The sequence below is a fragment of the Ictalurus punctatus genome, chromosome 13 (assembly GCF_001660625.3).
Source record: "Ictalurus punctatus breed USDA103 chromosome 13, Coco_2.0, whole genome shotgun sequence".
In the NCBI taxonomy this organism is placed as follows: Eukaryota; Metazoa; Chordata; class Actinopteri; order Siluriformes; family Ictaluridae; genus Ictalurus; species Ictalurus punctatus.
Window position 1 is genome coordinate 16,557,126 of NC_030428.2, and position 12,875 is coordinate 16,570,000.

General features: G+C 37.7%; 1 protein-coding gene across 1 annotated transcript in view; it reads left to right on the plus strand.

Moving 5' to 3' along the window:
- Window positions 1-12,875, plus strand: part of ndst2b (N-deacetylase/N-sulfotransferase (heparan glucosaminyl) 2b) — a 63,423-nt gene that overhangs the window by 9,567 nt on the left and 40,981 nt on the right. Inside the window, exon 2 of the mRNA XM_017483405.3 lies at window positions 11,415-11,492. The gene's annotated coding sequence lies outside the window, so the exon portion shown is untranslated. The remainder of the gene's footprint in view (window positions 1-11,414; window positions 11,493-12,875) is intronic.

The window sequence follows — 12,875 nt, forward strand, 5'->3', positions numbered from 1 at the left end:
CCGCCTCTGGTCTTCAATGGCTGCTCGTGAACAATGTGTACTTTGACCCGGCCTCAAACACTACAGTTGAGGTTGTGTCCTGAAAGAGTTAGGTTCATGTCTAGAAGACGTTGATTTCTGCGCTGCAAAAACAAAACCACTTTGTGTGAACTCCCAAAGGATGAAGATGTAACGTGTCAGTGGTCAGAATTCATTTTAAGACGATACCACAGCAGTTCAACTCTGACCTTTGTTTGTGTTCCCGTCATTTCACTGATGATTGCTTCTCAAATCTAGCTAAAGTCAAATGATTATTCATTAAACATGGCACCGTATCCGCTTTATTTGGACCATCTTGCACATCTGGATCACAACCTGCAGGTATGATTAATTATTTATGTAGATATTTTCTACATAGTGTTCCAAATGTGTGGTTTTGTGTTGAATACGTGTACAGCCAGTGAACAGCTGTTAGCCTCCGCTAACTGGCTAACTCACATTATTGTCAAACTACATATAAACTTACCACTGCGAAACGTCCTGTTTTCGTCGTGCTTGCGATGGTGGTTCGGGTTGATCTTCCGATGCATCATTATCGGACATTATTTATTTGGTAAACTCGGATATAGTAGTGGGTGTTTCCTTTCTGATAGCGGTAGACCAATCACAACAGACTGGGACATCTCCCAAATCAGAGCAGAGTAGGCTCTCTGAAAGGAGGAGTTTAGAATGAACGGATCGTTGACTAAGTCGTTTATAACAGTAGGGCATAAAAGGTGATGCTGCAATGTAAATTATTGTATGAATAATTTACATTGCATGTACATATTGTATGTAAAACTATTGTATGAGACCTCTAAAACAAAATTAGACACGTTTAAAAACCATATTAGGTGGACTTTAATTCTCTTTAATTACATGTACTTATATTGATATGTCTGTCTGATACCAAATGTTTTAACTTAAGAGCTTAAGCCTTCAGGACAGTTTACTTGAAATAGGGGGCATTTCCCAGGTATGGAGACTACTGTCAGCTGCTCTTAGGTGGATTGGTACCTCCAAGGATTTTTCATACAATTTTTTCCTTTTTTGTAACACAGTCAATGGGGCCTCACATTAATTGAAGGTGAATCCAGCACTTGTGAACCCTTTAGGCTCTGCAATATTAAATCAAGGCACTCTTTGGTACAAAAATAGATTGATGGCTTGCAATATAAAGTTGGAGGTCATAACCAATAACCAGTCAAATAGCCTGGTGCTTCTGTTTTGGATGGCATAGCTAGCTTAAGGGAAACCTTTGCATTGTATTTGGACGTTTGTTCCTATGTTTGTATCCAAACATTTGGATGATTGTTCCAAGGTACACAACTAAGCTGGAAGCGTAGAGAAAATAACTGGAAAAAGTGATGGAACATAACTAAGCACATCATGTGCAATGTTTTGTTGGGGCTGTACTTGTAGTTTGCATTTAGAGTTACTTTTTCATTTATGGCCTTTAGCAGATGCTTGTACAGAAGTTCTTTGTTATGTACATGGGAAATAAATCCAAACCTAATCTCATATGTGCAAATTCATCCAAGCGACGGGGATGTGGTAGAATTTTTCATGACGTTTAATTTCTGCTCAAACAAAATAAAAATTTTTTCAATTCCACCTAGAGAGTGGAAGCTTAACACTCTGTTAGCGACAACTTCCTTCCACAACCATGTGGTTGTGGTTCCTGCTACTGCTGTTGATTCATTGTCAGCACACAACACACTAACTCCTTGTGTCTCCAAAGATAGAGTGTGTCAATAAACCTGTGTCCTCCCTCAAAGCTGTTGTGAGTGTTAAAACAAAAATGATTCATTTAGAAGGTGTATGGGAAATTGAACACAAGAAAAAGTTTAAAATCTGAAATTTAAAATTAGAGATTGACCAATAAATGCTTAAATATTTTTCCTGATATTTAAGCATTTTTCCATAATCGGATATCGGTTTTGTAATATCGGATCCACCGATAAATTGTGCTCAGGACCAACATTTGCTTTAATTAATAAACTTTATTTAACATAACAGCACATTAATGCACAAATTAGATGTGTTACATAATTGCTTGACATGCTGTTTAAGCAGGTTGTTGCTAAGAAATAGAGACAAACTCACAGAATCACATAATCTGTTTACCTCATCAAAGCTTTTATTTTAAAAAAAAAAGACACTTTAGTAACAGTGCACTTTATTATTTTTTTTATTTAATTTTTTTGCACTCTTTCAGACCCCTCTATTTATTAGTGCATAAATAAGCATTATTGTGTTTTGTTTTGTATGCAAGGAGGAATTGAAATTGACAAAATTGTTCTAAATAAAACGTTTGTTCAGTTCAGTGGTGTTGTTATCATTGCGTCGAAAAAAGAAGTAAAACAATAAATAAATATTGGTTCGGCATATCGGTTATTGGACATATAAACATGCAAATAATTGGGATCGGGATCCGTTATTAATAATCAATATCGGTTGATCTCTATTTAAAATCTATTATAAGCCAAGTGTCTCCTTTAAATATTTGCATAGGTGATGCAAGCATTCAGAAGCTGATTTTTATCTATACTCCCACCTCAAAGCAAGTTCTCTGTATTTTTTTTGGAGAGCAAGGCAGTTTTGCTTGAATGCTGGCTGCTGTTTTCTAGCTAATGATAGTGTAGCACAGTGAGACCAGAGGCTTAAAAGCATCGTCTGCCAATAGAAAGCTTTTTGCTAACAATCCCCTCATAAGCCTGGTTGCTCTCATATTCTCCTTTTGTGCTTCCTCTTCTCATTTATATCTGAGCGATATACTTGTTATTTCTAATGACTCACTAAGTCCTTTTGTGTTGTTGCATTCTTTAGTTTTGTCTTTGGATGAAGTTTTGCAGGATTTTACACCACAGATGTATGCGCTCATAACCTATTTCCCATTACCACAAGCAGATTTGATGCTTAATACTGAATGGTCCCAATGCTAGTCTTACTAGGCCTGTTGTTCTATTCTTGTTAAAAAGCACTCAGTCTTGAGTAGCAGCCTGACTCATTGAAGAGGCCCTAAGGAAATGTCTTGAGTAAGTATTATATAGTCTTAGTTGCAAAGATTATATTAATATCCTCAATATCTGCCAAACAGAATACCACCTCAAACATCAAGCATGTATCATAAGCCAGGCATTGACTTGCCAGTTAAATTGTGGAGCCAGAGATTGCAGTTCACAATGACTAATGCACAATTAAATTAGATGTATTTACTGAAAGCTGAAACATTTTTAGTATCTCCAGTCTAGAAGTAATTATGACAATAATACACAGTAATGACAGGTGTTTAATATGAGTGTTTATTTATTTAGTAGTACAATCTGAATCTAATTTATTATTTGAATTCCCCCCTCCCCCACATGCCTTGCAGAGGAATCCAGAACATTAAATGTATCATAAGGTTAAACATCAGCCTTGTGAGCTGAGAATGCCTCTCCTAAATTTAGAAGTCACAAATTATGAGAAGTGGAAAAAAAACAACCTCTAAATCTTTTTCCCAAGTTAGAGCTCAGTCTGAATATTGAGGCAGAATATCTATACCTATACCTATATGATGATAGTCTCCGCTCCATTGTTAACCATTGACTTGCTGTGGCTTAATTTTTGCCTGGTATGCTCACATAAACATCAGAGCATCTGCACCTGCCATAAAAATGCAAATGGTGTAATTTAAGCTGTAGCTGCTCCCCCCAACTTTATTCACTTATAGCTGTGAAATGAAATTTGTGAAACCTTTGGAATCATCAGGATTTCTGCATGATTGTGAACTGTTATTCATTTAGGTCTTAACAATAAATAAATACAACATGGTAATATTTAGTAATATTTCACAAAACACAATCATTCGCAGTGTTGTATCTTTGTATTTTACAGTGGAAATGATAGGGTTTATAAGGTGTGTTTATGGGAAACAAAAAAGTCGCTATATAAAGGTCCCGAAAGTATCAAATGAATGTGTTTAAAAAATTTTATTTAGTTTAAGCCTACTGTATCTACAAATATATCATATTTATCAAACAGTAAGAAACATCCGAAATTTGTCTCAGAACCTGTTCTTTTAAGGCCTAATATACCTAATATGCTTGTCCATATACCCTCCCACCCAATCAGCATGTGACAAATTAAAAGAATAACTCTCTCTCTCTCTCTCTCTCTCTCTCTCTCTCTCTCTCTCTCTCTCTCTCTCTCTCTCTCTCTCCCTCTCTCTCATGCTGTGGGTTCATTTTGCTGGCATGGTTTGGGTCCAATTAGAGGGATGGGTGACTGCAAATAAATACAAAGCTCTTCTGACTGATCACCTTCATAAGATGTTCATTCCTCAGTATAGCTCTAGACTTGTAGAACATATGCCATGGTGCATGGTGATCCCAACACCATAGTCAGATTTTCCTTTCTTGATTTTCCTTTAATTTGTCACCTGTCCTTGTGGAGCTCTAGTGTGTACTAGTCAGGATGGCACATCAATTCCCCTGGATAAGGTGTAGTTTACTAATTTTGCACCTCATATTCAGTCTCCAAATCTCTCACTGGGTGTGAAGGCCTTTTCTGCTTTCTCTTGATGGGTTTCCACCTGAAGTCATGCTCTGGCTGTGTGAGGTCGAGCTGTCTGACCTCTTTGTCATGTGCTTTTGTGTTTGGTTGCTGTCTGTGGTGCTGATCCTGCATTGTTGGAGATCTGGGTGTGGTAGTGTAGTGGTGTGAGGCCTGGGATTTATTATGCATCAGGATAAGGATATTTTTAATATTTTTTATTCTATTCATGGGAATGTTTGTTTAAAGTGTAATGAAAACAGTATGCAAAAAGCAATACAAAATGCTTGAATATAATAGATACTTCTGGAATTGTTGCTTTTCTATCATGTGACTGTACAATTTGGACAATTTAGGTAGTATGCTTTTATGAAGCAGTTTCAGATGTTTATACAATGCAATTTTATTTGTGTGGTGACCTTTAAAACATGTTGTGTGTTGAATTTTGGTTTATTTCATATTTTGAGGATCTGCTACCGAGGTCTCTTTTTATATCATGAGGAAATGAACAAAGTACATCAGAGACTGTTATGTTCACAGGTATTTCTTGCAAGCAAATTTTATTAGTGTGGTTCAAATCAAAGTTCCTGCTGAGATTTACAGATTTATAAAACATTTATTATATAAAACTCTGTAGTTACTCATGCAGAAATGTGTAATTATTTAAAGGAACCATAAATTATGATTGTAAATAGCTGAGTCATGTTACAACAAATCCACTCTGGACACACACGCTAATCATGTTTCCTTTCCACCAGCTGTTGGCTTAATTACTTTTCCCTGGTGCCCATAAAGAAAAGTAATATGACTCTAGTCAATAGGATCATCTAGTTGCTTCCTGGTGGGGAAAAATACTCAATTTTCCTCACTCTTCCATATCTCACTCTCCTAGCTCACTAACCCCTATCATGAATCTACTTCACACATCTGCTACCTCATTATCGCTCTCATTTTTACATATACAATGCTTCCCTTAAATCATCTTTTTTTCTTTATAGCAATCAGAAGTTTGCATTTATTTAGAGATGTACAGTGGTTGATTGCTACAGCATGTACAGACATCTCCCTGCCGTTGTAGCTTGGCCCAGGGCACACATGCTAGGACATGTCAGAGCTGGAATGCCAGCACTTTCACACAGTCTGAACTCTATTATAACCCTTTGTTGACAGATTGCACATTAGATGCAAACTGTTTCATAATGAGTCACTAATGGTCGACTGGTGAAGTTAAAGTGACAAGGCCTACTTGTAATTAGTAAATCAGTCAGCATGATATTCAGCATTTAGATTCCCCCTCAGGCTAAATGAGAGAATTTGGAGATTTTGAGCAGGGAAGTAAAATGGGGAGTTTACTTTGGCTTGCCTCCAAGGAGGGCAAAGCTGCTCTATGCACATTTATGGTCAATCAACCCAACTTCCTCTTATGAATCATTTTTGTCTAAGATAGCATGTCCAATTTCATAGTGTCTACAGAATAGTGCAACATATAAACTCTCACATACAGTATCTCACAAAAGTGAGTACACCCCTCACATTTTTGTAAATACTTGATTATATCTTTTAACGTCTTTGAGGTGTTTTGGGTCGTTATCATGCTGGAATACTGCATACTAATCATGGTCTGCTTCAGTATGTCACAGTACATGTTGGCATTCATGGTTCCCTCAATGAACTGTAGCTCCTCAGTGCCGGCAGCACTCATCTAGCACCAGACTATGACAGTCCTACCACCATGCTTGACTGTAGACAAGACACACTTGTCTTTGTACTCCTCACCTTGTTGGCACCACACACGCTTGACACCATCTGAACCAAATAAGTTGATCTCGGTCTCATCAGACCACAGGACATGGTTCCAGTAATTCATGTCCTTAGTCTGCTTGTCTTCAGCAAACTGTTTGCGGGCTTTCTTGTGCATCATCTTTAGAAGAGGCTTCCTTCTAGGACGACAGCCATGCAGACCAATTTGATGCAGTGTGCGGCGTATGGTCTGAGCACTGACAGGCTGACCCCTCACCCCTTCAACCTCTGCAGCAATGCTGGCAGCACTCATACGTCTATTTCCCAAACACAGCCTCTGGATATGACGCTGAGCACGTGCACTCAACTTCCATGGTCGACCATGGCGAGGCCTGTTCTGATTGGAACTTGTCCTGTTAAACCGCTGTATGATCTTGGTCACCGTGCTGCAGCCCAGTGTCAGGGTCTTGGCAATCTTCTTATAGCCTAGGCCATCTTTATGTAGAGCAACAATTCTTTTATTCAGATCCTCAGAGAGTTCTTTGCCATGAGGTGCCATGTTGAACTTCCAGTGACCAGTATGAGGGAGTGTGAGAGTGATGACACCAAATTTAACACACCTGCTCCCCATTCACACCTGAGACCTTGTAACACTAACAAGTCACATGACACCAGGGAGGGAAAATGGCTAATTGGGTCCAATTTGGACATTTTCACTTAGGGGTGTACTCACTTTTGTTGCCAGCGGTTTAGACATTAATGGCTGTGTGTTGAGTTATTTTGAGGTTACAGCAAATGTACTCTGTTACACAAGCTGTACACTCACTACTTTACATTGTAGCAAAGTGTCATTTCTTCAGTGTTGTCACATGAAAAGATATAATCAAATATTTACAAAAATGTGAGGGGTGTACTCACTTTTGTGAGATACTGTATATATCTCTCTGTGTGTCTGATGTATCCATGACAACCAGAAACTTTGGTTTGGTGTTGTTTTAGAATGACATGGTGTGAACATTAGTTTTGGAGGGAAAACCTGGGGTTGGCATTTAAAGACTGGCTCTGGCTCCACTGCAAACCTCCCCAGTATACTGTATAGTGATTACTGAAGATGAATGTTTTCAAAAGCATGGATGATCTTCTCTCATCCTTGCACTATATTCTGATGTATGTTTCCTACACTATACTAAAGGCTCTAAATGGTCTGAATAATAATTCACAGATTTTGGCCTTAGGTCTTTGAGTGTTAATTATGTTAATTAAAAAATGTTAATTGTGTCATTTTAGAAAAAAAAATAGCAATATGATTTTGTGATTATATTGATACTCTTTAGTTGTACCTTCACTGAACTGCAGACTGACTGTTGTGTGTGTTTGTGTGTGTGTGTTTGAGTGATGCAGATGAACATAGCCTTGAGCCCATATGAAGGGTCTCTAACAGTATAATAGAAATCAGCCTTTTTCAAATATCCGTCCCCATTCACTCTACAATGTATCTGGCACTAGAGGGAATTTTTATGAAGCATATTTTGGTGGTCAAACCCTTGCTGAAAAATCCATTTGCCAAAAAACAGGCCGAGCTGGTCAAACTGGTAGACCATCTTTCCAGCTGGTGAGTGCTGTTTAAAAGGAAACAGCATCTGAATTTGCAGCTAATACCTCAGCACAGACAAGTTGTTTTTACTGATAAGATTTAATGAAGTAAAAATGAAACTGGAAAATAAATTTCAAACTGGTTCTGGTAGCTGGTCAGATCAAGCAGGGAATATAAAGAAACTAATGTCTATACTATAAAGGAGAGCTTCTGATAAGCATGTGTTTTAGAATATCAGCTACAGTGTCCTCCACTAATATTGGCACCCTTGGTAAATATCAGCAATGAAGGCTGTGAAAAATTGTCTTTGTTGTTTAACCTTTTGTTATTTTATTCAGAAAATTCACAAAAATTCTCTGCTCTCATGGATATCAAACTATTGCAAACACAACACGGGTTAATAAAAATAAATAAATAAATAAATAATTATAGGTGTGCCATAATTATTGGCATCCCTGTGAATACATATGAGAAAAATATATTTGAAGTATATTCCCATTGATATATATATATATTTTTTATTTAGTACACCTGGGTGACTAGGAACAGGAAATTGTTCAATTATGACTTCCTTTTTCACAGGGGTATAAATATGAGGTTAAGACAATTTTTCACAGCCTTCTTTGCTCATATTTACGAAGCGTGAAAATATTATGGGGGGCTCTGTCTAAAGAAAGAGAGAACGGTGGATGGATGGAGATTCTGAGATTCACATTGATTGTGAACTGCAGATAGATATGAAGTGAGAGAAGGAGAGGTGATAAGGTTAAACAAGGATGTAAAAAAAACAAATAGAAAACGTAACACAGATGTACCTACACATACAACAGAGAAAATAAAGGTCATTTCTTTGCCTTTGGCAGAGTGCCTGAGTGAAATCTCCGCTTTCATGCTGCCTTAATAAACCTGGATCTGTAAGTGTGTTTGTGTGTGTCTGTGTCTATTTGAATGTCATTTGTATCTTTCCTAATTATTGACAGCACTCAGGTTGGAAAGCTTTTATTTTTACACACTGAAATAATTACACATTAAATGGAAATAAAGGTAATGTTTCTTTATGCTTGAAATGGAGAGAACAAAATGTGCATTTGTGCATGAAATGAAATGAAGGTGAAATACAGTGAAATGCATAAACCGTTCAGAGCTGTGTGCCGCTGCACTGACTCGCTCCAGATGCTAAGAGGTGTGAGCTTTATGACTCCCCCCGGTGTCTTCCAGATTGACCTTCACTAAAGTGGATGATTTAATGGGCTGTGAAGGACTTCACTCTAAGATGGAAGGAAGAGTGGAAAAGTGTTAAGTTGCCTGTACCGTGTATTTATCAAAAGCCATGAACCTTGAATCTGAAAACAAGGCTGCTCACTGTAGCATAGAGCCCTCTGACTTTGTCCATGACTCTGTTTTATTATACTGTCTGTCATGGCTTCACATAGTTTTGGGGCAATGGAAACAACATATTGGGTGATAAAAAGGCCCTATTTTCTTGTTCTGTAAATGAACTCATGTTGAACCATAAAGGAATTGTCCATCTGCTATCTGCTTGTTTAAAAATAGCACTAATTAAAATGACTAAGATAATAACATGCCACAGTACTTTGTATAGCACTGTTAAGATTATTTAGCTCTGGATAATTTGGTTTGATGGCATGGAGAAACTGTGGATGCATGAAGAATATTAACTTGTCGATCATTCAATATTTAAGAGCATGCTTAGTCCTGATGTGTTGGTAATAACTGCATATTATTAAACTAATTAATATTATTAGAAAAATAACACAACATTGCATAATAGCAATACTTATAGTATTAAATACCCACAATAAAGCTGCAATGCAGCAGTTGACAGAATAAATGAGCTCTTTTAAATGTACGCATCAGATACATTGGCAGTTTAAGTTAGGAATTAACAACAGAATAAGAACAGAATTATCACACATTTCTCATACATTGGCTCTACATGGAGGTCTGTTGCCTTTCATGAGCAGTTGGTTAGCTACAGTAGGTAAGACCGTGTTTATTTGAAGCTCTAATACTGTACCAGTTAATACTGGGATTTGAGTCAGAGACTTGCCACTGGCTGAGGATTCACCACTGGGGTTACAAATATAATCCTTCAGCCATATGGAATATTATTTTATTTTGCCCCCAAATCGATGCCTGCCAGAGAAATGGTCAACTGTATAAACTATAAAATATTTACACTTCACACGTCAAATACTTGCTTGTTTACTTTGCATTCCCTCATTTTTAAGTCGCTTTGGATAAAAGCGTCTGCTAAATGAATAAATGTAAAAAGGCTCTTTTTTATTCCCACCATACACAATGATGGGATATGCGGGTGCTGTCAGATTCCTGCTCATAATAATGCTCTTAATCTGATTTAGTTGTTTTGACTTGGTGTTTTAAAATCCTTTCATGGATACAAATGTATGAATTCTTGCTTAAGTACAGAGCTAAATTTCCACACAGTAAATAATATAGTTCTTAAATAAACTAAAATGTGATTCTGCTCCCTGATGCACAGCAGAATAAACCAGATTGATTTAGATTCCAGACTGGCAGTACACACAGGCTAGTGAGATCAGGCTGGCAGCTCACACACTCAGCCGGCGTACTGTAATAAGAGCACTCTTCAGACGCTGGCTACGCCGTCGTGCCTCTCGGTTCTCATTAAGAGGCCTGTCAGTCAGTTAGCTGCTGGAACTGCACACTCCAGAGCTTACTCCACCATCACAACACATAATGACACCTGGCATCACGGAGTAGGAAGTGGGATTAATGAATTGCAAATGTCTGCAAATTAATATGTTTAACGGGGACCAGTCGTCACCCATAAATCCTCCACCATTATTTAAGGTCTTACAGATATAAAGGTCATGAATATGGATCAAACCTCAATATGGATGATTGCTGCCCCCACTTGACATGTTTTGAGATGCCTCTTTTGACCTGTAGCTTGATTCACATTAAGCAGTGGCCACTGGAGTGTGTGAGTTGTAATTTTGTTTGTAATGAAGTGGTTGTGATGTTGATGGAGGACACACTGCATTCAGCAGCAGTGATTAGGTACAGCTATTGAGTTAATGGTGCTTGAAGATTTCATTTCTTTTGAAATGTAATAATTTTTTCTCTTTTAATTGTCACTAAATCGTAGAAGAGGGAAGAATTGAATCAATAATAGTTTGGAGTCAATAGGCATTTGATGTTCTACTGATTTCTTCATAAAAGAAGTGTGAAACATGAATTTACAGAATGAATAAACCAGGTTGCCTCTTGATTTCTAAAACTTAGTCTGCAAGAATGAAATTTTGATTCTAGGCTAGATGTCCATGTGAAAAATAAATTGTATTGTTAAATCTATGAAGCATTGATATTCACATTTTTCCTTTACAATGCATGACATTTTTATCTTAGTGCAATTAATTGCATGAAACAACATACAAAGCAACAACCGTTAATCAAGGTACTGTGTCTGAAGTACCTTGTACCTCAAAAGCTAATTTTTCTCTTTTTTTTCCCCCTGCAGGTGATGCCTGGTCAGCACTTTCCATAACAGCAAAGTCGAGCTTCTCCAATCCATGTAACGAGAAGTGTCTGCACTAGTGTGAGTGTGTAACTTGCTGGTTGTTTAGATTTCAAGGCAACATAGCATTAAAACTAATGAAATGCCTTTATTTCAAGAGAAATAAGCAAAGTTGTAGCCTGTAATTGTAGTAGATGTATGTTTCTGAAAGCTCCACTGGGTAGAGGTGAATATCCGAGGGAAAATCATATTTGGTTCTAAAAGGAGATGGGCTTTTAATACTCACTCAGAGTTCCTGAAAGCTATTACTGTATGTGATTACAGAAAATCCGATTCGTCTCCTGCTCATTTCCACAGAGAACAAGTAGCAGGAAATGATGGGGTTGCTTCATTTTTAATGATACTAATTGCTTACTTTTTCCTACTAATTACTTACGGCCTAGTTGGGCATGATATGTGTGTGATGTGTTGCCTGCTTTGAACAAACTATTATTAAATGACAGGAATTCAAAGATGACTGGAACCACTATATTTGCAGTGAATACTTGCTCTGTGGATGTATTTCATTTGTGCAGTGAGAAAAGCTGGCAGTTCTCATTTGTGCATAATGAAAAAATATCCAAAAAATGACCTCATTATGTGATTAGTTTAGGAGGTTGTGGTGAAAAAAAAAGCTTTCCAGCAGGCAGAGGCAGGAGAGTAGATCAGCGAAGGAATGGACTCTTTATATAACTCTAAGAATTTTCCTGAGAAGCCATGCTTGTGTCAGCGTTCTGCTCACAGTACTTAATGCATACTAGGCCTCATCTGCTGTGTTTCCATCAGCACTGCCACTTTTTACATCATCAACTGGGGAGACTTCAGTCTTGTTAAAATATATGAAAGAGAGCGTGTTTCCTCACATAGTGAAAAACCCCTTTGGAGTGTAATGTCGAGCTTCACTCTCTTGCTTTCATGTTCTTGATCTCTTTGTCTTCTGAGCAGGAAGTGTTGTACATCTAAAACAGCACTCGACTTGAGTTAGTCAATATACTCATGCTTCCATTTAATAATAATGTGGAATTTCATGTGGTATTTGCAGGATGCATGAGAAGTACGGATTTGAAAGAAACAGATAAATGTACGATTGCACCTTCTTGTCCTGTCTACTAATTCAGCCATGGCACAGATTTATGTTCTTTCCCATCTTACAGTACAATTTGACGTTTCATGAATGTTTCATGAATGTGCACGGTGGCTTAGTGGTTAGTATGTTCTCAGGTGGCTTAGTGCTTAGCATGTCTGCCTCGCACCTCCAGGTTCTGGGGTTCGAGTCCTGCTGGAGTCATGTGTGTGCAGAGTTTGCATGTTCTCCCTGTGCAGTGGGGTTTTCTCCAGGTACTCTGGTTTCCTCCCCCAGTCAAAAGACATGCATGGTAGGCTGATTGGCATATCTAAAATGTCTGTAGTGTATGGATTCTGGTT